Source organism: Mobula hypostoma, chromosome 14 (genome assembly GCF_963921235.1).
Source record: "Mobula hypostoma chromosome 14, sMobHyp1.1, whole genome shotgun sequence".
NCBI lineage: Eukaryota > Metazoa > Chordata > Chondrichthyes > Myliobatiformes > Myliobatidae > Mobula > Mobula hypostoma.
In genome coordinates this window covers 74,810,300-74,836,337 of record NC_086110.1, presented here as the reverse complement: position 1 = coordinate 74,836,337, position 26,038 = coordinate 74,810,300, and the positions used below count along the sequence as shown (strand labels likewise).

At 44.9% G+C, this 26,038-nt stretch overlaps 1 protein-coding gene across 1 annotated transcript in view; it reads left to right on the top strand.

Moving 5' to 3' along the window:
- The window catches only part of terb1 (telomere repeat binding bouquet formation protein 1), a 326,279-nt gene that overhangs the window by 97,168 nt on the left and 203,073 nt on the right, over positions 1-26,038 (top strand). The gene's annotated exons all lie outside the window — the stretch shown is intronic.

Sequence of the window (26,038 nt, the reverse complement as noted above, 5' to 3'; positions counted from 1 at the left end):
TGCTGGCTCGAAGGGCTGATGGCCCCTGCACCTATTGTCTATTGTCTATTCACCACTTGGCCGTGTAAACGTAACTTTGCTAGATCAAATAACAACAGAACAAAAAGATCGTTACTTATCTTTCCACCCATTTATTTCTTCGAGCTCAACCGGTGAGTGAACTTGGTCCCGACGTCAGGGAAAGAACCTTTCTCATCTCCCCAGCTGTTCTGCAAGTTCACTGCCCAATATCAGAATCGACGGAAGTTATAAGGCCACCAATACAAAAGAACAATCAGTTTGATAACTGTTCTGGCCAAGTGAGTGGACTATTGATACAAAAGTACAATCAATTTGTTAGACACTACAGCCACCTTAATTAAAGAAATGAATGTCCTGCCTGGTTTGCTGGAGCCACAACTTAATTACAAAGCTAAGAACATCTGTCAAATTTATGCTTTGATTAAGAATGGAATGTTCTGTCTAATTTCCATCAGGTACTGCTTTTTGTCAAAATGAAAAGGTGTGAAAAGCCCAGAGACATATGATGTGGATCTGTGCAAACTTTAATTATCTTGCTCCAAAGAAGGCAGCTGGGAGACATTATTCAAACACACTGCAGCCACAGACATAGCCGGTACTGAATCTATTGTTGACAGGAATCTTGAGAATCCCCCTTTCCTTTATACTTCATCAGCCAAGGCTCCTGTGGTCGTTCTTGGGGTTGTGTGGATGCTACCAGAGATTCGTGAAGGGCTATGCCAAGGTGAGTCACCCCTTGAAACAGCTTCTTCTGGGACAGAAAGGGAGAGGGACGAGGGTGCCGGAAGTTGGGGAATACCTGAACCCATCAGAGCCCTTCGGACAGAGATGGGATGACAAATGTGAGGAGGCTTTTCAGTCTCTGAAAGAGATGCTGACTCAGGCTCCAGTGCTGGCTTTTATGGACTCATGATTGCTCTATGTGCTACACACCAATATCAGCCGTGAGGGGTTAGGGGCCATCCTGTATCAGGATCAGGACTGCGGGCTGAAGCCTGTAGTGTTTGTCAACCGGAGTTTGTCGCCCTCTGAGAGAAACTATCCCATCCACAAGTTGGAGTTCCTGGCGTTGAAATGGGCGGTGGTGGATAAGCTGAGTGACTAGCTCTCCGGGGCCAAGTTTGAGGTGAGGACGGAGAACAACCCTCTCACCTACATCCTGAACTCAGTGAAACTGGATGCCATAGGCCATCGGTGGTTGCCAGCCTTGTCCGTATATGATTTCAACCTGATGTACTGGCCGGAGATCTGGATTGTCGATGCGAATGCTCTGTCCCGATGGAGGCATGAGGAACTGGAGAGGGACGAGGAGTGAGAGAGCATTCCTGCATCTGGTGTGAAGGCCATGTGTCAGTTTGTTATCACCGTGCAGGCCGAGAAAAGGAGAGGCCAGAATCAGATGACGTCCTACCCCAAGTTTACTGTGACCTGACTGCTGTTAAGACCACACAGCTGCTGCAGTTAAGCCCTGGGGAAGTGGCCGCTGCTCAGCAAGATGACCGAGGCATTGACCCTGTCTGGTGCAAAGTTGAAGAGGGGGATGTGACTGGTACGTAGAAGACAAAATACATTTCAGTGTCTCTTCACTGAGAGAATGGCATTTATTGAGGTTGAAGAACCAAATTTAATATCTGGTAACGTCACCCCTGGACTGACCTCGGTGATGGCAGCTGGTCCTAACTGCGAAGTATCAGAAGGTTGTGTTGAAGTCCCTCCATGATGACTCTGGATATTTTGGGGTGTTAAAGACCTACGGATTGCTCAAGCAACGGTTTAACTAGCCACGAATGAGGTCGGAGGTTGAAGAGTACTGCAAGTCCTGCATTCGTTGCATACGCTGGAAGACGCTGCCTGTACAGGCTGCTCCTTTATCACACTTGCAGAGTGCGGGTCCTTTGGACCTAGTGTGTATAGATTTCCTGGCCATAGAACCCGATGCCAGCAACATTGAGAATGTCTTAGTCATCATCGACCACGACACCAGGTATGCTGAAGCTTTTCCTACCAAGGATCAGAGGGCGACTATGGTTGCAAAAGTGCTATGGGAGAAGTATTTTGTGCATTATGGCCTGCTCCGGCAGATGCCCAGTGAGCAGGGACAGGACTTTGAGAGTAATCTCATCTATGAGTTACTGGGAATGCTGGGGGTTGAGAAATCAAGGACCAAGCCCTCTCATCCGTAGGGCGATCCCCAGCCGGAGAGGTTTAATCGGACGTTGCTAGACATGCTTGGGACTCTGGAGATCAGCAAAAACAACAGATGGAGTCAACATATTGGGCATCTGGTTCACTGTTACATCTGTACACGCAATGAAGCTACTGGATACTCGCCCAATTATCTAATGTTTGGGCGCGAGGCAAGTTTGCCCATTGACCTCTCTTTCGGGACTGACGTGGGTGAGGTACTGCCGAAGCCTTAGTTGAAGTATGTGTCTGATATGAGGAAAGAGCTCAAAAGGGCTTACGAGTTGGTTGGGAAGGTGGCCACCAGGCAGAATTGGGGAAATAAGAGGAGGTATGACCAGAAAGTAAAGTTCTCTCAACTCCTGCCGGGAAACGGAGTCCTCATAAGGAATTTGGGATGACACCTTATCCTCATTATATGCGGGGGATATGTTCCTCGCTGTTGACACATAATGTGAAATCGCATGATGTGAATAATTATTTTAATGGAGAAAATAGGGATGCGTTGTAGAAGGCTTCCTAAATAAGTTTTATCTGTAATTTACTCACATTTTCATACCAATACGATACAACAGCAGTACCAGAAAGCAACATTCGTATTATATTTCATCAATTTAAGGTAATATTCAATGTAATAAATCATAGAAAGTTCTCATACTTGGGTGTACGGTACTCACCAACAGTGGCAGGTGTGTTCGCTCCGGGAGATGAGTGATTGTTGTGGTGTTGGGCAGTTTTACATGGATAAGTTGGATGGTTGTGTTTGTCAGGATCATATCAAGCACAGCAAGGGGTGAAGGAAGACTCACAGAACTCTTTGAACTGCCGGCAGCAGAAGATGCCACCGATTTGAAGAAAGTGGTGAGGGTTGTTTGCTTGGCAGCATTTTGTTTTTCAGCATAAATTTGCTTGTCGGGAAGAAGGGTTGACGGCAAGGAACAACTGAAATGCTGACTCCATTCTAAACTTGTGTCCATATCCATCGTCATTTGTGCCAAGTGTTCCTAATTCCACCATTCCCTCACCGTTGGTAAACTCCCGAGATCTTCAAAATCGTCTGTTGCTTGCAGCATTTGAGAGATGGTTTGCTGTAAAAACAAATACGCATTAAATGTGGATCACACCTTGGTCGAGTGGTTGAATCAACAATGTTCTGTTAGGTGGCAGGAAACGCACTGTTATGTTAGGAGAATGCTGTCCGAATGCTTAGGATGGGCTGGCGCATTGTCAAGCAACAAAAGAACTTTAAAGGCAAGAATCTGTTCCTGCCAGTGGTGTCCCAGAGCTGTGTTACCCTCAGCTGATGTCAAGCTGTTTATAATTCCCAACTTCTTTTCAAGTGTTAAGGAGGTTCTCTGCCGCTCATCTGATGGCGCAGGACATGACATCGAATGCTTAGGAGGCATAGTTAAATATTTCAGGCACTAAATCACTGCACTGTAGGTAAACCCAACAAAAGTTTAAGCGACACACATAAAAGTTGCTGGTGAACGCAGCAGGTCAGGCAGCATCTCTAGGAAGAGGTGCAGTCGACGTTTCAGGCCGAGACCCTTCGTCAGGACTAACGGAAGGAAGAGTGAGTAAGGAATTTGAAAGTTGGAGGGGGAGGGGGAGATCCAAAATGATAGGGGAAGACAGGAGGGAAGGGATGGAGCCAAGAGCTGGACAGGTGATAGGCAAAAGGGATACGAGAGGATCATGGGACAGGAGGTCCGGGAAGAAAGACAAAGGGGCGGGGGGACCCAGAGGATGGGCAAGGGGTATATTCAGAGGGACAGAGGGAGAAAAAGGAGAGTGAGAGAAAGAATGTGTGTATAAAAATAAGTAACAGATGGGGTACGAGGGGGAGGTGGGGCATTAGCGGAAGTTAGAGAAGTCGATGTTCATGCCATCAGGTTGGAGGCTACCCAGACGGAATATAAGGTGTTGTTCCTCCAACCTGAGTGTGGCTTCATCTTTACAGTAGAGGAAGTTTAAGCGCACAAGATCGCACATCCACACCTTGCCAAAACCAATGCAAGACTGGCGGAAGTGAGATTGTGAGGCGCGCACACCTGACTTGTATGGGCGGTAAAGTGGTGCTTCTCATCCCAACAGTGAGTCTGTAAGGCGTGCCCATGTGACTTGTATTGGCGGAAAGCAGTGCTGCTCGCGTAACTGTGTTTTGAACGCATATAAAGAGACATTGGTAGAAATAGGTTCCTCCCATAACTGAATCCAGATTGTCTGAAGACTCATATAACAAGGATAGGGTGTACCTGGAAAGCACAAGTTGGCTGATCACTGGGCGGCCACACCCTATGTGGTGGAGAGTCAGATGCCAAATATATCGCTTTTCTGGATGCGGCCCGAGAATGGAAAGGGGTCTAACAAGGTTCTCCATCAGAATCACCTGTTGCCCCTGTAGCAATATGTACAGATCGAGCGGGAGCCTGATGTGGCGGCTGCACCAAGTACAAGGACTCTGTGTACCTGCGGGGTGCCGGAAAAGCCTTCCCCGGAAGAGACGGGCCCAGGCCCAGCCACTTTGGGGGATACTGATTCGGAGGATGATAATTTGGACGACTGGTACATGATGCCGTTCGCTGATGCCCCCGTCATGGAGGAAGAGACCCCTGGCTTTTCCCCTCTGCGTTAGACGGCGCAAGGGGGGTTAGTGATGGGCAGTCGGTGGTACTGCAGGGCACTGAAGGAGAAGATGTGGGGCCTAGACCAGAGACAGACGGTTCCGGGGTTCAGGGTGGTTTGAGTGACTGCTTGCAGGAGGGTTCGCCACGTCACTCCCGAGGCTCCCCTGTAGTGTCTGAGGTGGAAGAGTTAGAAGAGGTCTGGGAGAAGTAGGAAACCCCCAGATAGGTTGGCCTCTGTAGCACCTGGAGAACAGGGTGTGGTCTCCACTGTTTTGGGGAGCTATGTCACTGCTTTCTGCACTTGGATTGAGCTTTGTTTTGAAGGAAGGGTTGGCAAATTATTTGACCGTCATGAGGGCTGACTAAATTTTGTAGGGGGAGGACATAGGGTTCTCAGTACAGGTCTACTCCGTTTTTCGAACGTTCTTTTCACGAAACCTTGCTGTTACAAAAGACCTACATTAGTTATCTGTTTTTGCGAGCAGAAGGTGTTTTCACTGTTAAGAAAAAATGCAAAAAGGCAGCCAAGCTCCTCCCCCAAAACTGCATTCCAGCCGGCGTTGCTTAAACATGTGCCTGTGAGCATCTGTGCATTATGTCTATTTATTTTGAGCATCCGTTAGCAAGATGAGTTCTAAGGTATCAGAAATGCCTCAAAGTGCTCATATGGGTGTTACACTTAGCGTAAAACTAGACATAATGAAGCATTTCAATCATTGTGAATGAAGTAAGGACAAAGTGAGTTTGGCTTGTGGAAGCTGACGAAGATGATGTTGAAGAGGTTTTGGCATTCCATGACCAAGAACTGATCAATGAAGAACTGATGCAATTGGAAAAGGAAAGGATAAAAATCAAAACCGAATGCAGTTGCGAAGGGACCAAAAGTGAAGTTGTCCAGGAACTGAACGTGAAACAACTGTTGTGAGAATTTCGCCGCAATGATTGCAGAAAAGTATGACTTGAATTTTGAAAGGGTACGTAGGCTTTGGGCATATTTGCAGGATGGTTTGAGTGCTTACAAAGAACTGTATGATAGAAAAATGCGCGAGGCTAAGGAGTCAATCATACTGTCGTTTTTCAAGCCTTCCACATCAGCCACAGCAGACGATGAACCTCAACCTTCGACATCGAGGCAGGGAGACATAGAAGAAGATGACTTGCCTGCCCTGATTGAAACAGACGACGATGAGATGACACCCCAGTGTCCCACCACCTCAACATCCGGGCTGCGGACCGATACCGGGCTGCGAAGACTACAGGGATACAGCGGTAGCCAAGGCGCACCCACCACATCTTTAGAACAAAGCTGAAATAAACAAGCTAATTAATTATGTGCCGCCCAGCGTGTAAACGTCGGCCCAGATCAGAGGCGATTGCCGAATGCGTTGCCTCTGATCTGGGCCGACTTTTACGTGCTGGGTGGCACCTAATTAATTAGCTAATTTATTTCGGCTTTTTTCTTAAAGATGCGCTGGGTGCGTCCCGGCTACCGCTGTACCACTGCATGCTTCGCGGATCGGTATCGGTCCGCAGTCTGGAGGTTGGGGTCCACTGCACCATCCCAACCTCTGACGCCTCAACCTAACACACCATCATCAGTGTGCTCGGCGCTGTCTTCCCGATTCGGGTAAGTAATACACTGTATATACATTATTTCTACTTTATATAGGCTGTGTATTTTTATGTGTTATTTGGTATGATTTGGCAGGTTCATACCTTAAAGGTTACTGGAGAGAGTGTTTCTGCCGAGAACACTTGCGTGAGATTTTCGCTGCAGTGGACATTTCGGCAATAATTGTAGAAAACTATTTCTACTTTATATTGACTATGTATTTATCATATCATTCCTGCTTTTACTATATATTACTGTTATTTTAGGTTTTATGTGTTATTTGGCATGATTTGGTGGGTTATTTTTTGGGACTGCGAACGCTCACAAATTTTTCCCATATAAATAAATGGTAATTGCTTCTTCACTTTGCGACATTCCGGCTTACGAACCGTTTCAAAGGAACGCTCTACCTTTGGATGGTGGGGGAAACCTGTAATATTAATCTGTGATGTTAATTGTTAAAGCTGACAAAAGGGCTTCACTGTAATGTTAACTACTGAGGTAAGGGATTCTCTTTAGCAGCATGTTTGGGTTATAATTAGTGATAATGGGACGTATTCATTCGCTAACCAATGGGAGTCATGTTATTCTCTCTGTATGTGTGGGAACCAGAGGGAATACGAGGGCTTTTCATCAAGGAGAAGAGGTCGGACTTGAGTCGTGCACTCTGGTAGATCACCGGGGGTGATCCCAGCCAAGGACTGACAGAGTACGGAGGAGATCGATGGGTGGAAAGGATACCTGATTTTGTGAGCTCCAACGAATTATTTTGTGCACAGAACTGATAATTTTACTGACTCGGCGCCTTCATTGTATTTGTTTCTACTAACCCATCATCAAGAAATGTGTGTTCGTCCATCATCGACAAGGACCTCGACACCATTTGATGGTGTGGAGTCTAGCACGTGATTTGGATTTAAATGAGGGAGAGTTGCGCAGTGTCAGCCTCATTCTCTCTTCCCAATTCCCATCTGAATCCAGTGGCAAGACAGAGTTGAGATGGCTGGAGATGGGACTATGTGCAGTGGCTGACCAGGACGTCTTCTGTGTCTTGACCTGTTCTACATGTTCCACGACCCTTGTACAGTCCGCTTTCTTGACTTTTAGACTTTCCATTGGTCTCGTCCACTCCATCCGCTGGAGTCTGTCTTCACATGTTGTGATAGACAACTCCCTATCTCACCGAGGATTTGAGACCCGTCGGCTAGCCTCACCTGGTTTAGCCGGCTTGTCAAATCTGTTGCCTGGGGTGTGGCCGCTGTCGCATGCAAACAGCTACGGGGAGCCACAGGTGAGAGCTGAGTGCCAGCTGGGGACCAAAGGTGGACTAACCACCTTGAAAAGGATGTGACATGTTCCCTCACCAGAGGTGCTACCCCTCCCTGACACCCCATACACCCCCACCAAGAAATAATGATGAAGTGTAATCATTCAATTGTATATTGTGTACTGTCTGATATTTTATGTTGTGGGCTGGTACCAGGCTGAATTACACAGTATCCACACCAATGTCATTACAGTGTTGGAGGGGTCAACACCAGTTTACCCTCAACCCACGGGAGCAAATTGGGCAAAGACTCTACAGTGTGGGGGCTCGTCCGGGATTTGAATTTTGACGGATACTGTGTAATTCGCCCATTTTAAATTCATGGAGATGGACCTGGATAAGGTTGACCGCTGGTGTGAAATCATGGAGATACCGGTTAATCATGCCTGCGTATTAAGTGGAGTAGATATGCATACCTTGGAGGAAGTGTTAATTCGATGGTTGAGTACGGTTAAAGCTGCAGGTATGGTCAAAATCGTGGCCAGAAAATTTGGTAAAATGGCGGACTCAGGATTTGTGTTAGTTCAAACTAGTGCTGATGTCACGGCAGTGGGACTGCCAGCGTCTATCGGTGAGCCCGGTGAGGCGGGGCCATGACGCATGCACATTGTCATGGAGGAAGGGTCTGATGGAACACCAGAGGAGTTGCCTGACGATGGGGGCGGAGATTTTGGAAATCGGGTCCTATTGTTTCTGCGGGATGAAGGAAGGGAGTGGTCAGATTTGGAAGATTTAATTAGTCCCGATCCCCCACAGAAGTGTGAGGGCTCCGAGTTGGTATCAGCCATTAACTCCCTGGTGAACAAGGCAGCGGGTCCTGGTCAGAAGGTGAGAGTTTTCTCGGGGAGGACTCTCACCCCCGAAGCGGAAGACGTTTGTGAGACATGGATCGAGCACGTGTCTCAGTTGCTAGGTGAGTGGCAGTGTTCTGCGGAAGAAAAGCGACAGCGATTGGTTGATTGTTTGAGGGGGGTGGTGGCTGAGGTAGTAAAAGGCGTGAAAGTTAATCAGCGTTATGCTTCTCTCATTGAGTTTCTCTTTCTTTCTTTTTAAATCTTTTTATTGAGTAAGTATACAAAAAAGGTAAGCCATATAAACATTAATACAATGTTAAAGTATAATAAAATTCCAAAAGATAACAATACCAAAAAGAAAATACTACAAACAATGTAATTTAAGCATAAGAAACCAAGATAACATAATAGTATACTAAATTTTATATATATCAATGGAAAAAAAGAAAAAAAAAACCCCCAAAAAAAAACCCACCGTGCAACTAACTAAAAGCAAAGCAAAGCAATGGGCTAACTTGAAACCAAACAGAGTTAAACTTAAAATCACGTCCTCAATCCCGACCTCCATTAAAACAGTGAAAAAAAAACAAGAAGGGTAAATATTACATTAAATGAAAATATCGAATAAAAGGTCCCCAAATCTGTTCAAATTTAAATGAAGAATCATAAAGGTTACTTCTAATTTTCTCCAGATTCAAACATAAAATCGTCTGAGAAAACCAAAAAAAGGTAGTTGGAGCATTAAGCTCTTTCCAATGTTGTAAAATACATCTTTTCGCCATCAAAGTAAGAAATGCAATCATTCTACGGGCTGAAGGGGAAAGATTACTAGAAATTTTAGGTAGTCCAAAGATAGCAGTAATAGGGTGAGGAGAGATATCTATATTTAATACCTTAGAAATAATATTGAAAATATCTCTCCAAAAAGTTTCCAAAGTAGGGCAAGACCAAAACATATGAGTTAAAGAGGCTATCTGCCCCGAACATCTATCACAGAAAGGATTAATATGCGTGTAAAAACGCGCTAACTTATCTTTGGACATATGTGCTCTATGAACCACTTTAAATTGAATTAGGGAATGTTTAGCACAAATAGAGGAAGTATTAACTAATTGTAAAATCTGCCCCCAATCATCCACAGAAATGGTAAGCCCCAATTCCTGTTCCCAATCTACCCTAATCTTATCAAATGGAGCTTTCCTAAGTTTCATAATAATATTATAAATCATAGCCGATGCACCTTTCTGACATGGATTAAGGTTAATTATCGAATCTAAAATATATATAGGAGGAAGCATTGGAAAGGAAGAAAGTATAGTACTTAGGAAATTTCTAACTTGTAAATATCTAAAAAAATGTATTCTTGATAAGTTATATTTATTAGATAATTGTTCAAAAGACATAAGGGAACCATCTAAAAATAAATCCAAAAACCGTAAAATACCCTTAGTCTTCCAAGTTTGAAAAGCGCGATCCGTAAAAGAGGGAGGAAAAAATATGTTACCTAAAATAGGAATCGCTAACCCGAATTGATTAAGATCAAAAAATTTTCTGAATTGAAACCAAATACGCAAAGCATATTTAACGATCGGGTTAGAGACCTGCTTAAGGCGTTTCGAATCAAAAGGAAGAGATGAACCTAAAATAGAACCAAGTGTATAACCCTGAACAGATTGTAATTCCAATGCTACCCATTTAGGAATAGATAGTATGTCCCGGTCAAGTAACCAAAATTTCATATGTCGAATATTAATAGCCCAATAATAAAATCTAAAGTTAGGTAATGCTAAACCTCCATCTCTCTTAGCTTTCTGTAAATGTATTTTACCCAGTCTCGGATTCTTATTCTGCCAAATAAATGAAGAAATTTTAGAGTCGACTTTATCAAAAAAAGATTTAGGAACGAAAATTGGTAATGCCTGAAACACATATAAAAATTTTGGCCAAAAAAACATCTTAACTGCATTAATACGACCAATCAAAGTTAAATATAAGGGAAACCATTTAGATGAAAGTTGAGTAATATGGTCTATTAATGGTAAAAAGTTAGTCTTAAATAAATCTTTATGTTTACAAGTAATTTTAATCCCAAGATATGAAAGGTAATTATTAATCAATTTAAATGGAAATTTATAATATAAGGGAAGATGTTTATTAATCGGAAAAAGTTCACTCTTACTAAGATTTAATTTATAACCTGAGAAAAGACCAAATTGTGCTAATAACTCTAAAACAGCAGGAATAGATCTCTCAGGATTAGAAATATATAAAAGTAAATCATCAGCATAGAGTGATAATTTATGGGACTTTAATCCCCGAGTTATCCCAGTAATATTTGAAGATTCTCGAATAGCAATTGCAAGAGGTTCTAATGCAATATCAAATAATAGGGGACTAAGAGGACAGCCTTGTCGAGTACCACGAAAGAGAGGGAAAAAAGGTGAGTTTAAAGAGTTAGTACGAACCGAGGCTACAGGGGAGTGATATAACAGTTTAATCCAGGATATAAATTTCAAGCTAAAATTAAACATTTCAAGCACCTTAAATAAATAAGGCCATTCTACTCTATCAAAAGCTTTCTCGGCATCTAAAGAAATAACACACTCAGGAACATTTTGTGAGGGAGTATAAACGATATTTAACAATGTACGAATATTATAAAAAGAGTAACGACCTTTAATAAAACCCGTTTGGTCTTCCGAAATAATAGAAGGAAGTACTTTTTCTAGTCTATTTGCTAATAACTTAGAAAAAACTTTAGAATCAACATTTAATAAAGATATTGGTCTATAAGATGCACATTGAGCAGGGTCTTTATCCTTCTTTAGTATTAAAGAAATTGATGCTCTATTAAAGGATTCCGGAAGTTTACCAAGTTTCAAAGAAGCCTCAAAAACCTTATAGAGCCAAGGAATCAATAAAGAAGCAAAACATTTATAAAATTCAACGGTAAACCCATCAGGGCCAGGAGCTTTCCCCAGATTCATAGAAAAAATAACATTCTTAATCTCATCCATTGTAATGGAAGTATCTAATAAAGAAGACATATCCTGTGAAATCTGAGGGAAGTCTAACTTATCTAAAAAATCATTCATATATTTAGAATCTCGAGGAGACTCTGATTGATATAAAGAAGAATAAAAATCACAAAAGGTTTGATTAATCCCCACATGATCCAATATCAATCGATCATTTTGGTTATAAATCTGATTGATTTGAGATTTAACATAATTAGATTTCAATTGATTAGCCAGCAGCTTGCCAATTTTATCACTGTGAACATAAAAATCACTTCTTGTTTTCTTTAATTGGTTTACAATCGAGGACGAGAGTAGTAAACTGTGTTCCATTTGAAGTTCAGTTCTTTGTTTGTATAGCTCCTCAGAAGGAGCCATAACATATTTCTTATCAATTTCTTTAATCTTATCCACAATTGCCATCTCCTCCTGCTTCTGTTTCTTCCTCAAAGCAACAGAATACGAAATAATCTGACCCCGAATATAGGCTTTAAAAGTGTCCCAAAGAGTGTTAACCGAAATATCTTCTGTATGGTTAATTGTAAAAAAAAGCTCAATCTGTTCATTCATAAAATTAACAAAGTCCGAGTCCTGAAGCAACAGCGAATTAAAACGCCATTGTCTATTGTTTGGTATATTGGCCATAATTTTAATGGAAAGCTTAAGTGGAGCATGATCCGAAATGGTTATAGAATCATAATCACATTTAATCACTGAAGGAATGAGACGAGAATCAATAAAAAAATAATCAATTCTTGAATAGGAATGATGAACATGTGAAAAAAAGGAAAAATCTTTTTCCTGAGGATGCAGAAAACGCCAAATATCCGTCGACCCAGAATCAGAAAGGAAAAAATTAATCAAATTTGCAGATTTATTAGGTAAAGTCCGTAAAGGAGCCGAACGGTCCAAAGCTGGAGATAAACAGGTATTAAAATCTCCGCCCCAAATCAATGAAAACTCGTTCAAATTCGGAAACTGATCAAACAATGATTTATAAAATTCCGGACAATCCATATTAGGAGCATAAACATTAACCAAAACTACTTTTTTATTAAATAGTAAACCACTAACCAATAAAAATCTACCATTCGGATCAGAGATAATATCCTGTTGTATAAAAGTAACTGAGGAATCTATAAAAATAGAGACGCCTCGAATCTTAGCATTGGAGTTCGAATGAAATTGTTGTCCCTTCCAGAATTTAAAAAAACGTAGTCTGTCCCCCCTCCGTACATGGGTCTCTTGTAAAAATAAAATTTGTGCTTTAAGTCTCCGGAACACTTTAAAAACTTTTTTTCTTTTAATAGGATGATTAAGACCATTAGTATTCCAGGAGACAAAATTAATAATAGACTCCATAAATCCTAAAGTCAACCCACAACAAGGAGGATTGACAATAGGCGCGACCCACAAACCCGGAGAGGAAACAGAACATACAAAAGATACCGGGGAAAAGGACGCAACCAGTACTTCAATAATGTATATAGCCCAAAGAAAAACAAACTAAAACGTGAAGCCCCTCCCACCACCCCCCACCCCAAGACCCCAAGGCAAAATCTAAAGCAGACCCGCCAGAAAGAAGCAAGCGCTAAAACTACCCCCATGACTTCCGGTATACGCTCCCTAAAAAAAAGGTATAAATATGAAAAGGATCAGCTAATTGTAAAACAGTAAAAAAATAAGTAAAAAAAAGTTAGCTCAATTAGAATACACACAGAACAGAACAAAAGCCGGAAAATATATATTAAAAAAAACCACAATAAACCTCAAACTCATGAATAGACACAGCAACAAAAAAAATAGGATTATTAACATAAAGTGATTATAAAAAGCAAAACAGAATAAAATTTAAAAAAAAACTACAAAATTTAAGGCCGCACAGGAAATACGTAAGATGACAAAAGGGAAGTAACCACCCAGAATCCCCTGGGAAAAGAAAGAAATGACGCAGTTAAAAAAGAAAGTTTAGCAGCCATATTAAGAAATCAAAAGTAAACTTTTCTGCCCAAATAGGGCACAGAAAAGTTAAAACCAACCAATTCACAGCCTCCGATCAACGGAGAAAATTAAAAAAAAGGCAATTAAGATGTTGAAGATGAAAGTTGATCCAGATAACTCTGGGCATCCGATGGAGAATCAAAAAAACGAAGGGCTCCATCTAACATGCGAATCCTTAGACGTGCAGGGTACAGCAGCGCTGGTCTTAAATCCATCTTATAGAATTCCGACATCACGGATCTGTAACGGACCCGTTGGTCCCAGATTGGTTTACTGAAATCTTCCACGAATCGGAACTTAAGATCCGAAAAATCAATGAAACCTTTAGATCGAGCGAATCGAAACAGTCTCTCCTTGTCTTGAAAGTAATGAAAACGTAAAATAACATGCCTAGGTCTATCTGACCTAGACGAGTATGATGGGATTCTGTGAACACGATCCAGTAGCGGTGGTTGGTCAGGAAATACAGTAGGGAATGCATCTTTTAAAAGTTGAGAGAAATATTTCATGGGGTTGTTAGCTTCAACGGCTTCTCTCACGCCGATCATTTGTAAATTCTGCCGTCGCATTCCAGATTCCAAGTCAGAGTTTTTAAAAGTCAAAAAGTCAAGTTTCTTCTTCATTACATTAATTGTTTCTTCGATTTTCCCCATCTTAAGCTCACTTTGTTGCGCGAATTTTTGAAGATCAGATATAGCCGACTGATGTTCCGCAATACATGTTTGCATCTTATCAATTAAATCGGCAATTTTCTGGAAATTAGTTGAGATTTCCGCATGAATCAGGTCTTTAACAAAGCCTGCAATTTCCGTACGAATCATCTCCCTAACAGAGGTTGAAATTTCCCTCTGAATTAACTCCGATATCGCTTTCAAAGTCATCGGTGATTCAGTCGGAGGGAGATCCGTAGCTTTCGGTTTAGCCGGAGGTTTACCATCCTTGCCGTTTTTCCCGTTCTTAGACATAGCAGATCTAAGTATCATTCAATTGTCAGAGAATTCAGTTTAGTTCAAAGTATTGTAAAAATTGATGCCTTAATGGTTAATTAAAGTATAGCTGACCATAGAGAAAAAAAAACTCAGAGGTAATGGAGCGAGTCAAGAACGCGACTTCACTCCATGAGCGCTACCGGAAGTCCCCCTCTCATTGAGTTTCTCAAAGCATTGGAGGTGGCTTTTAGTCTGACGGGGAGCACGGTGGAGCTTTTAGGGGAGGGGCTTTAGAACTAATGGTGTTAGTTTCAATTTGATCATGGACAAGGATAGATCTGGTCCTAGGGTTGAGGTTCTGAACTGGAAGAAGGCCAAATTTGAAGAAATGAGAAACAATCTAAAAAGCATGGATTAGGACAGGTTGTTCTCTGGCAAAGATGTGATTGGTAGGTGGGAAGCCTTCAAAGGGCAAATTTTGAGAGTGCAGAGTTTGTATGTTCCTGTCAGGATTAAAGGCAAATTGAATAGGAATAAGGAACCTTGGTTCTCAAGGGATATTGCAACTCTGATAAAGAAGAAGAGGGAGTTGTATGAAATGTATAGGAAACGGGGTAAATCAGGTGCTTGAGGAGTATAAGAAATGCAAGAAAATACTTAAGAAAGAAATCAGGAGGGCTAAAAGAAGACATGAGGTTGCCTTGGCAGTCAAAGTGAAGGATAATCCAAAGAGCTTTTACAAGTATATTAAGAGCAATAGGATTGTAAGGGATAAAATTGGTCCTCTTGAAGATCAGAGTGGTCGGCTTTGTGCGGAACCAAAGGAAATGGGGGAGATCTTAAATAGGTTTTTTGCATCTGTATTTACTAAGGAAGCTGGCATGAAATCTATGGAATTGAGGAAATCAAGTAGTGAGATCATGGAATCTGTACAGATTGAAAAGGAGGAGGTCCTTACTGTCTTGAGGAAAATTAAAGTGGATAAATCCCTGGGACCTGACAGGGTGTTCCCTCGGACCTTGAAGGAGACTAATGTTGAAATTGCCGGGGCCCTGACAGAAATATTTAAAATGTCGCTGTCTACGGGTGAAGTGCCGGAGGATTGGAGAGTGACTCATATTGTTCCGTTGTTTAAAAAAGGATCGAAAAGTAATCCGGGAAATTATAGGCCGGTGAGTTTAACGTCAGTAGTAGGTAAGTTTTTGGAGGGAGTACTAAGAGACAGAATCTACAAGCATTTGGATAGACTGGGGCTTATTAGGGAGAGTCAACATGGCTTTGTGCATGGTAGGTCATGTTTGACCAATCTGTTGGAGTTTTTCGAGGAGGTTACCAGGAAAGTGGATGAAGGGAAGGCAGTGGATATTGTCTACATGGACTTCAGTAAGGCCTTTGACAAGGTCCCGCATGGGAGGTTAGTTAGGAAAATTCAGTTGCTAGGTATACATGGAGAGGTGGTAGATTGGATTAGACATTGGCTCGATGGAAGAAGCCAGAGAGTGGTGGTAGAAAATTGCTTCTCTGAGTGGAGGCCTGTGACTAGTGATGTGCCACAGGGATCAGTGCTGGGTCCATTGTTATTTGTCATCTATATCAATGATCTGGATGATAATGTGGTAAATTGGATCAGCAAGTTTGCTGATGATACAAAGATTGGAGGTGTAGTAGACAGTGAGGAAGGTTTTCCGAGCCTGCAGAGGGACTTGGACCAGCTGGAAAAATGGGCTGAAAAATGGCAGATGGTGTTTAATACTGACAAATGTGAGGTATTGCACTTTGGAAGGACAAACCAACGTAGAATATACAGGGTTAATGGTAAGGCACTGAGGAGTGCAGTGGAACAGAGGGATCTGGGAATACAGATACAAAATTCCCTAAAAGTGTCGTCACAGGTAGATAGGGTCATAAAGAGAGCTTTTGGTACATTGGCCTTTATTAATTGAAGTATTGAGTATAAGAGCTGGAATGTTATGATGAGGTTGTATAAGGCAATGGTGAGGCCGAATCTGGAGTATTGTATTCAGTTTTGGTCACCAAACTACAGGAAGGATATAAGTAAGGTTGAAAGAGTGCAGAGAAGGTTTACAAGGATGTTGCTGGGACTTGAGAAACTCAGTTACAGAGAAAGGTTGAATAGGTTAGGACTTTATTCCCTGGAGCGTAGAAGAATGAGGGGAGATTTGATAGAGGTATATAAAATTATGGTGGGTATAGATAGAGTGAATGCAAGCAAGCTTTTTCAACTGAGGCAAGGGGAGAAAAAAACCAGAGGACATGGGTTATGGGTGAGGGGGGAAAAGTTTAAAGGGAACATTAGTGGGGGATTCTTCACACAGAGAGTGGTGGGAGTATGGAATGAGCTGCCAGACGAGGTGGTAAATGCGGGTTCTTTTTTAACATTTAAGAATAAATTGGACAGATACATGGATGGGAGGTGTATGGAGGGATATGGTCCGTGTGCAGGTCAGTGGGACTAGGCAGAAAATGGTTTGGCACAGCCAAGAAGGGCCAAGGGGCCTGTTTCTGTGCTGTAGTTTCTGTGGTTCTATGGAAGAGGGGCACTTCAGGTGGAAATGTGAATGGCAGGGGGGCCCTCGGAGAGCGATTCCACGGGTGTCCAAGCAGGAAGAGGGGACGAGAAACTTGGAGACCCAGTGAGGGAACGGCCTGGAGTCTCTGGGAAAATATGTGCCATGGGACCCCCGGGTGGAAAAGACCCTATCCCAGAAGGAATGGTGGGACCCCGATCCACGTGTCGATATGGATGGAAGGAATAGATGCAAAAGCCATACGTGACACTGGTTCGCAGGTTACATTACTGTACCGTTCGTTCTACGATTAGTATTTGCAGCATTTACCCTTGACAACCTTCAGTGGACTGGAAATTTGGGGTATCGGCGCTGGTGATTACCCCGCGACGGTTATTTGTCAGTGAAGGTGGAGTTCTTGGAGGCCGAGGTGAGAGTGTCTGCGGCTCATGAGGCCTTGGTGCTGGTTTGCCCGGACAGAGTTAAGACTAGTGGTGTGTCAGTTCTGGTGGGGTCCAACACCTCTATTCACTGAGGCTCCTGGGGGCCTGCAAGGAGCAGGCAGGTGAGGAGTTTTTGGAGACCCTATTGGTGCACCCAGTGTTTCGAGCTCCTTTTACAGAAGTGTGTAGCAGCACTGTGCTGGACATGGAATTTAAAAAAGGAACTGTGTGGTGTGCCCAGTTGGAGCCCAGGGTGGTACGACCCGGGGAAGTAACGAGAGTGATGGAGCCCCCAGATTCCCCAGGGTGCCTGAGGGTGAAATCCATTTTTAGTGGACACCCCAGAAGATCTCGAGGGGGATTCGAGATTTCCGTCTTGGGTACTGGTGTGACCCGAGTTGCAGAAGCACTCGGTGGTACAGGCACGCAGGATGGTGGTGATCGTCAAGAGGACTAGGAAAGGGAGGTCACCTTTAAGTGAGGGATGCCCTTGGCACATTTGGTCCCAGTGACGGTGATGCATGGTGCCCCCGTGAGGCTAGCTGGCGGAGTGCTATTGAAAAACAGGGATAAGTTGACCGCTGAGGCTTTTAACTTTGGGGCCTCACTTGTGCTGGAGGGTTGGAAGCGGATGCTGGTGGAGAAGATGTTGACGCTGTAACACACATCAAAGTTGCTGGTGAACGCAGCAGGCCAGGCAGCATCTCTAGGAAGAGGTACAGTCGACGTTTCTGCCTTCTATATATTGGCGCGGCCCGATGCGGACTGGGAGATCGTTTTGCTGAACACCTATGCTCTGTCCGCCAGAGAAAGCAGGATCTCCCAGTGGCCACACATTTTAATTCCACGTCCCATTCCCTTTCTCATGTCTGTCCACGCCCTCCTCTACTGTAAAGATGAAGCCACACTGAGGTTGGAGGAACAACACCTTATATTCCGTCTGGATAGCCTCCAACCTGATGGCATGAACATTGACTTATCTAACTTGCGTTAATGCTCCACCTCCCCCTCCTACCCCATCTGTTATTTATATTCACACATTCTTTCTCTCACTCTCCTTTTTCTCCCTCTGTCCCTCTCACTATACCCCTTGCCCATCCTCTGTGTTCCCCCCCGCCGCCCTTTTCCTTCTCCCTGGGCCTCCTGTCCCATGATCCTCTCATATCCCTTTTGCCAATCACCTGGGCTGCTCTTGGCTCCATCCCTCCCCCTCCTGTCTTCTCCTATCAATTTGGATCTCCCCCTCCCCCTCCCACTTTCAAATCGCTTACTAGCTCCTCCTTTATTTAGTCCTGATGAAGGGTCTCGGCCTGAAACATCGACTGTACCTCTTCTTAGATATGCTGCCTGGACTGCTGTGTTCACCAGCAACTTTCATATGTGTTGCTTGAATTTCCAGCATCTGCAGAATTCCTCGTGTTGACGCTGCAAGGTGTTTTTACCCCTTGACGAGTTTGATCTGGGTTGTTCCAGGAGCACTCACCACACCATCTGGGTGATTGAGGAGACCCCTTTTCGAGAGAGGTCGCGGCAACTGGCCCCAGCAGGCGTGGAAGACGTACGGCAGCATTTGTGTAAGTTGAAGGAAGCTGGAATCATCGCGGAGTCCCAAAGACCTTATGTGTCCCCAATAGTAGTGGCCTGGAAGCAAAATGGCAAGATTCGTATGTGTGTGGATTACAGGACTCTGAACAGGCGCACTGTTCCTGGTCAGTATAGGGTCTGAAGGGTTGAAGATGCGCTGGCCTGTCTGGGGCGAAGTGGTTTAGCGTGCTGGACTTGAGGAGTGGATATTAGCAGATCCCGATGAGTAAGGCCGATAAAGAGAAGACGGCATTCATATGCCCTCCGGGATTTTTCCAGTTCGAAAGGAGGCGCCAGGGATGTCGGGAGCCCCTGCCACTTTTCAGAGGGTCATGGGGGATATGAATTTGCTTGAAGTGCTGGTATATTTGGATGACCTGATAGTATTTGGATTCAGGTTGGAAGAACATGAAGCGAGGCTAATGAAGGTGCTGAACCGACTGAAGGATGAAGGATTAAAACTTTCCTTGGACAAATGTCAGTTCTGCCAGACGTCTTTTAGCTATGTTGGACACAGGATCTCGTGGAATGTAGCTACAGATCTGATAAGATAGAAGCGGTGACCACTTGGCCGAGGCCCCTGCGCTAGTTCTTGCGGTTGTGTCGATGCTACCGGAGATTTGTGAAGGGCTACGCTAAGGTGAGTCACCCCTTGAACCAGCTTCTGTGTGGCTACCCTCCTCTGGGACAGAAAGGGAGAGGGACGAGACTGCGGGAGGTTGACGAATATCTGAACTCGTCAGAGCCCTTCGGACAGAGATGGGAAGAGAAATGTGAGGAGGCTTTTCAGTCTCTGAAAGAGATGCTGACTCAGGCTCCAGTGCTGGCTTTTATGGGCTCTGGATTGTCCTATGTGCTACACACCGATGTCAGCCGTGAGGGATTAGGGGCCGTCCTGTAGCAGGATCAGGGCTTCGGGCTGAGGCCTGTGGTGTTTGTCAGCCGGGGTTTGTCGCCCTTTGAGAGAAACTATCCCATCCACAAGTTGGAATTCCAGTCGTTGAAATGGGTGGTTGTGGATAAGCTGAGTGACTATCTCTACGGGACCAAATTTGAGGTGAGGATGGACAACAACCTGCTGACCTACATCCTGACCTCGGTGAAACTGGATGCCACAGGCCATCGGTGTTTGGCAGCCTTGTCTGTATATGATTTCAGCCTGAAGTACTGGCCGGAGAGCCGGAATGTCGATGTGGATGCTCTGTCCCGATGGAGGCATGAGGAACTGGAGAGGGACGAATAGTGGATGAGCATTGCTGCGTCCGGAGTGAAGGCCATGTGTCAGTTTGATATCACCGTGCAGGCCAAGGAAAAAGAGAGGCCAGATCGCGCAGTGGACACATTGGAGGCGTCAAATGATGTTCTACCCCTAGTTTACTGTGACCTGACTGCTCTGAAGACCACGCAGCTGCTGCAGTTAAGCCCTGGGGAAGTGGCCTGTGCTCAGCAAGATGACCCAGGCATTGGCCCTGTATGGTACGTAGTTGAAGAGGGGGATGTGACGCGGGCAAAGAAGACAAAGTACGTTTCAGTGTCTCTACTGAGAGAATGGCCTCGGTTGAGTTTGAAGAACCAAATTTAATACCAGGTAATGTCACCCCCAGACTGACCTCAGTGCTGGCAGCTGCTCCTGCCTGAGAAGTATCGGAAGGTTGTGTTGAAGTCCCTCCATGATTACTCTGGACATTTGGGGGTGGAAAAGACCTATGGATTGCTCAAGCACCGGTTTTACTAGCCACGAATGAGGTTGGAGGATGGAGGTCGTAGAGTACTGCAAGTCCTGCATTCGTTGCATACGCTGGAAGATGCTGCCTGTGCAGGCTGCTCCTTTGTCACACTTCCAGAGTGCAGGGCCTTTGGGCCTAGTGTGTATGGATTTGCTGGCCATAGGACTCAGCGCCAGCAACATGGCGAATGTCTTAGTCATCACGGACCGCTACACCAGGTATGCTGAAGCTTTTCCTACCAAGGACCAGAGAGCGTCTATGGTGGCAAAAATTCTATGGGAGAAGTATCTTGTGCATTAAGGCTTGTCCCGGCGGATGCATAGTGACCAGGGACAGGACTTTGAGAGTAAGCTCATGTATGAGTTACTGGTCATATGCTGGGGGTTGAGAAATCGAGGACTACGCCCTCTAATCTGTAGGACGATCCCCAGCCGGAGAGGTTTAATCGGACATTGCTAGACATGCTCCAGACTCTGGAGATCAGCAAAAAGAACAGATGGAGTCAACATATTGGGCATCTGGTTCACTGTTACAACTGTACATGCAATGAAGCTACTGGATACTTGCCCTATTATCTGATGTTTGGGCGCCAAACAAGGTTGACCATTGACCTCTGTTTCGGGACTGACGAAGGTGAGGTATCTCAGAAGCCTTAGTTGAAGTATGTGTCTGATATGAGGAAAGAACTGAAGAGAGCTTATGAGGATGTAGGGGAGGCGGCCGCCAGGCAGAATTAGGGAAATAGGAGGTATGACCAGAAAGTAAAGTTCTCTCAACTCCTGCCGGGAGACCAAGTCCTCTTTAGGAATTTGGGATTATGTCCTATCCTTGTTATATGCGGGGGATACGTTCCTCACAGTTGACACATAATGTAAAATCGTATAATGTGGATGCGTTCCAGAGGGCTTCCTAAATAAGTTTTATCTGTAATTTATTCACATTTTCCTACCAATACGACACAAAAGCAGTACCACAAGACAACATTTGTATTGTATTTCATCAATTTAAGGTAATATTCAATGTAATAAATCATAGAAAGTTAACATACTATGGTGCATAGTACTCACCAACAGTGGCAGGTGTGTTCACTCTGGGAGATGAGTGGTTGTTGTGGTGTTGGGCAGCTTTACATGGGTAAATTGGATGGTTGTGTTTGTCAGGATCATATCAAGCACAGCAAGGGGTGAAGGAAGACTCACAGAACTCTTAGAACTGCCGGCAGCAGGAGATGCCACCGATTTGAAGAGAGTGGTGAGGGTTGTTTGCTTGGCAGCATTTTGCTTTTCAGCACAAATTTGCTTGTAGGGAAGAAGGGTGGACAGCAGGGAACAACTAAAATGCTGACTCTGTTCTAAACTTGTGTCCATGTTCATCGCCATTTGTGTCAAGTGTTCCGAATTCCACCATTCCCTCACCGTTGGTAAACTCCCGGGATTTTCAAAATCGTCTGTTGCTTGCAGCACCTGAGAGATAGTTCACCGTAAAATCAAATACGCATTGAATGTGGATCACACCTTGGTCGAGTGGTTGAATAAGCGAGGTTGTGTTAGGTGGCAGGAAACGCACTGTTACGTTATGATGAATGCTGTCCGAATGCTTAGGATGGGTTGGCGCATTGTCAAGCAACAAAAGAACTTTAAAGGCAAGATTCTGTTCCCGGCAGTGGTGTCCCAGAGCTGTGTTACCTTCAGCTGATGCCGAGCTGTTTATAATTTCCAACTTATTTTCAAGTGTTAAAGTGGTTCTCTGCTGCTCGGCTGATGGCGCAGGACATGACATCGGATGCATAGTTAAATATTTCAGGCACTAAATCACTGCACCGTAAGTAAAACCAACAAAAGTTTAAGAGCACAAGATTGCGCATCCACAACTTGCTAAAACCAATGCAAGACTGGCGGGAGTGAGATTGTGAGGCGCGCGCACCTGACTTATATTGGCGGGAAAGCGGTGTTTCGCATCCCAACAGTGAGACCGTAAGGCGTTCGCACGTGACTTGTATTGGCGGTAAAGCAGTGCTCCTGGCATAACTGTGAGTTTTGGATGCAAATAAGGAGAAGTTGGTAGAAATAGGTGCCTCGCATAACTAAATCCGCATTGTCTGAAGATGCATATAACGAGGATAGGGTGTAGCTGGAAAGCACAAGTTGGCTGAATGCTGAGCGGCCACACCCTATGTGGTGGATAGTCAGCTGCCAAATTTACGGGTTTTACGGATGCGGCCCAGGAATGGAAAGGGGCCTGTCAAGATTCTCCATTGGAATCACTTGTTGCCCCGGGGCAAGATGTACAGGTGGAGCGGGAGCCTGAGGAGGCGGCTGAGCCTAGTACAAGGACACTGCGTAACCACGGGGTGATGGGCAGTCGGTGGTACAGCAGGGCGCTGAATGAGAGGATGTGGGGCCTGAACCAGAGACAGGAGCCGCTGCCACTTTTCAGAGGGCAATGGAGAAGACGGTGGGGGATATGAACTTGCTTGAAGTGCTGGAATATTTGGATGACCTGATAGTATTTGCATTTACCTTGAAAGAACACGAAGTGAGGCTAATGAAGGTGCTGAAGGGACTGAAAGATGAAGGATTTAAACTTTCCTTGGACAAATGTCAGTTCTGCCAGATGTCTGTTAACTATTTTGGACACATAATCTCACGGATTGGAGTAGGTACAGATCCAGCTAAGGTACAAGCTGTGACCACTTGGACGAGGCCCCTGCGCTCGTTCTTGGGGTTCTGTGGATGCTAACAGAGATTCGTGAAAGGCTACGCCAAGCTGAGTCACCCCTTGAACCAGCTTCTTTGTGGCTACCCTCCTCTGGGACAGAAAGGGAGAGGGACGAGAGTGCGGGAGGTTGGGGAATGTCTGAACCCATCAGAGCCCTTCAGACAGAGATGGGATGTGAAATGTGAGGATGCTTTTCAGTCTCTGAAAGAGATGCTGACGCAGGCTCCAGTGCTGGATTTTGCGGAGCCCGGATTGTCCAATGTGCTGCACACTGATGCCAGCCATGAGGGGTTAGGGGCCGTCCTGTATCAAGATCAGGGATCTGGGCTGAGGCCTGTAGCGTTTGTCGCCCTCTGAGAGAAACTATCCCACCCACAAGTTTGGGTTCCTGGCGTTGAAATGGGCGGTGGTGGATAAGCTGAGTGACTATCTCTACGGGGCCAATTTTGAGGTGAGGACGGACAACAACCCGCTCACCTACATCCTGACCTCGGTGAAACTGGATGCCATTGGCCATCGGTGTTTGGCAGACTTGTCCGTATGTGATTTCAGCCTGAAGTACCGGCCTGCGAGGCGGAATGTCGATACAGATGCTCTGTCCCGATGGAGGCATGAGGAACTGGAGAGGGACGAGGAGTGGGAAAGCGTTCCTGCATCCAGGGTAAAAGCCAAGTGTCAGTTTGCTATCACCATGCAGGCCGAGGAAACGCAGAGGCCAGATTGCGCAATGGACCCATTGAGGGCGTCCGATGATGTCGTACTCCGAGCTTACTGTGACCTGACTGCTGTGAAGACTATGCAGCTGCTGGAGTTAAGCCCTGGGGAAGTGGCCACTGCTCAGCGAGATGACCCAGGCATTGGTGCTGTCTGGTACATAGTTGAAGAGGGGGATGTGACACGGGTGGAGAAGACAAAATACGTTTCAGTGTTTTTACTGAGAGAATGGCCTCGGTTGAGGTTGAAGAACCAAATTTAATACCGGGTAACGTCACCTCCAGACGGACCTCGGCATTGGCAGCTGGTCCTGCCTGCGAAGTATTGGAAGGTTGTGTGGAAAAGACCTATGGATTGCTCAAGCACCAGTTTTACTGGCCATGAATGAGGTCGGAGGTCGAAGAGTACTGCAAGTCCTTCATTCGTCGGAAGACGCTGCCTGTGCAGGCTGCTCCTTTGTCACACTTGCAGAGTGCGGGGCCTTTGGACCTAGTGTGTATGGATTTCCTGGCCATTGAACCCTATGCCAGCAACACGGCGAATGTCTTAGTCATTACGGACCACTACACCAGGTATGCTGAAGCTTTTCCTACCAAGGATCAGAGGGTGACTATGGTAGCAAAAGTGCTATGGCAGAAGTATTTTGTGCATTCTGGCCTGCCCCGGCGGATGCATAGTGACCAGGGACAGCACTTTGAGAGTAAGCTCATCTATGAGTTACTGGGCATATGCTAGTGGTTGAGAAATCGAGGTCCATGCCTTATCATCCGTTGGGCAATCCCCAGCCAGAGAGGTTTAATCGGACGTTGCTCGACATGTTTGGAACTCTAGAGATCTTCAGAAAGAACAGATTGAGTCAACATATTGGGCATCTGGTTCACTGTTTCAAATGTACACGCAATGAAGCTGCTGGATACTCGCCCTATTATCTAGTGTGTTGGTGTGGGAGTGTGTTTTCCGGCATTAAAGGTTTACGAGTCCACCAAGCAAAGTTGAGGTGCTATTCCATCTCAGTGGATGAAGATGAGTTTACTTCACCAAGCACAGATGATGTGGTCTTTTCAACCACTGATTCACAAGCCACAGTGATTCGCTCTGGAGAGAGTCATCATACTCCAGGTGAGACAAGAGATAACGCAGGTCAGGTTTCAGACCACAGTACCCAGGTAGATCCTTCGCACGATGGCGGTGGTGTGGAGGTAGAGAAGAAGAGGAAGGTCAAGTGGCCAGCAATGGCAGATGAGGAGGCTTGGCGTGTATTTGATATCAGTATGATGTTGGAGAACACTCTCAGGGGAACATCAAAGAGAAAGTTGGAAGTGATGGGCAAGATGATTTACGATGTTGGAAAGTACGTTTGGTTTAGTTGAGTTGAAGAAAGCAAAGCCTACACAGCAACCAAGCAGGCACCAGAAGGAGATTAGTAGGTTGAGGAGAGAGCTTAGATCGTTGAGACAGAGGTGGAAGGTAGCAAGTGAGGGTGACAAGCCAGGGCTTGCTGATCTCCGAGAGCATTTTCGAATAAAGTTAGCATCACTCTGTCGTGCAGAGTCACAATGTAAAAAGAGAAAGAAGAGAGAGAAGGCAAGAAAGTCATTCTTTGATAACCCTCACGAGTTCACAAAGAAACTGTTTGAACAAAGTAAGAGCGGGCAGCTCAACAAGAACTTGAGGATCACCTGGCAAGCACTTACTCTAATGAACAGCGGGAGGCTCCTTTGCTTGACGTTTCAGGGCTTGGGAAGCCTACCAAGCCAGGAGGGAAGTTCAGTCTGTCAGAACCCAAACTGGCAGAAGTCGAACGGTTCA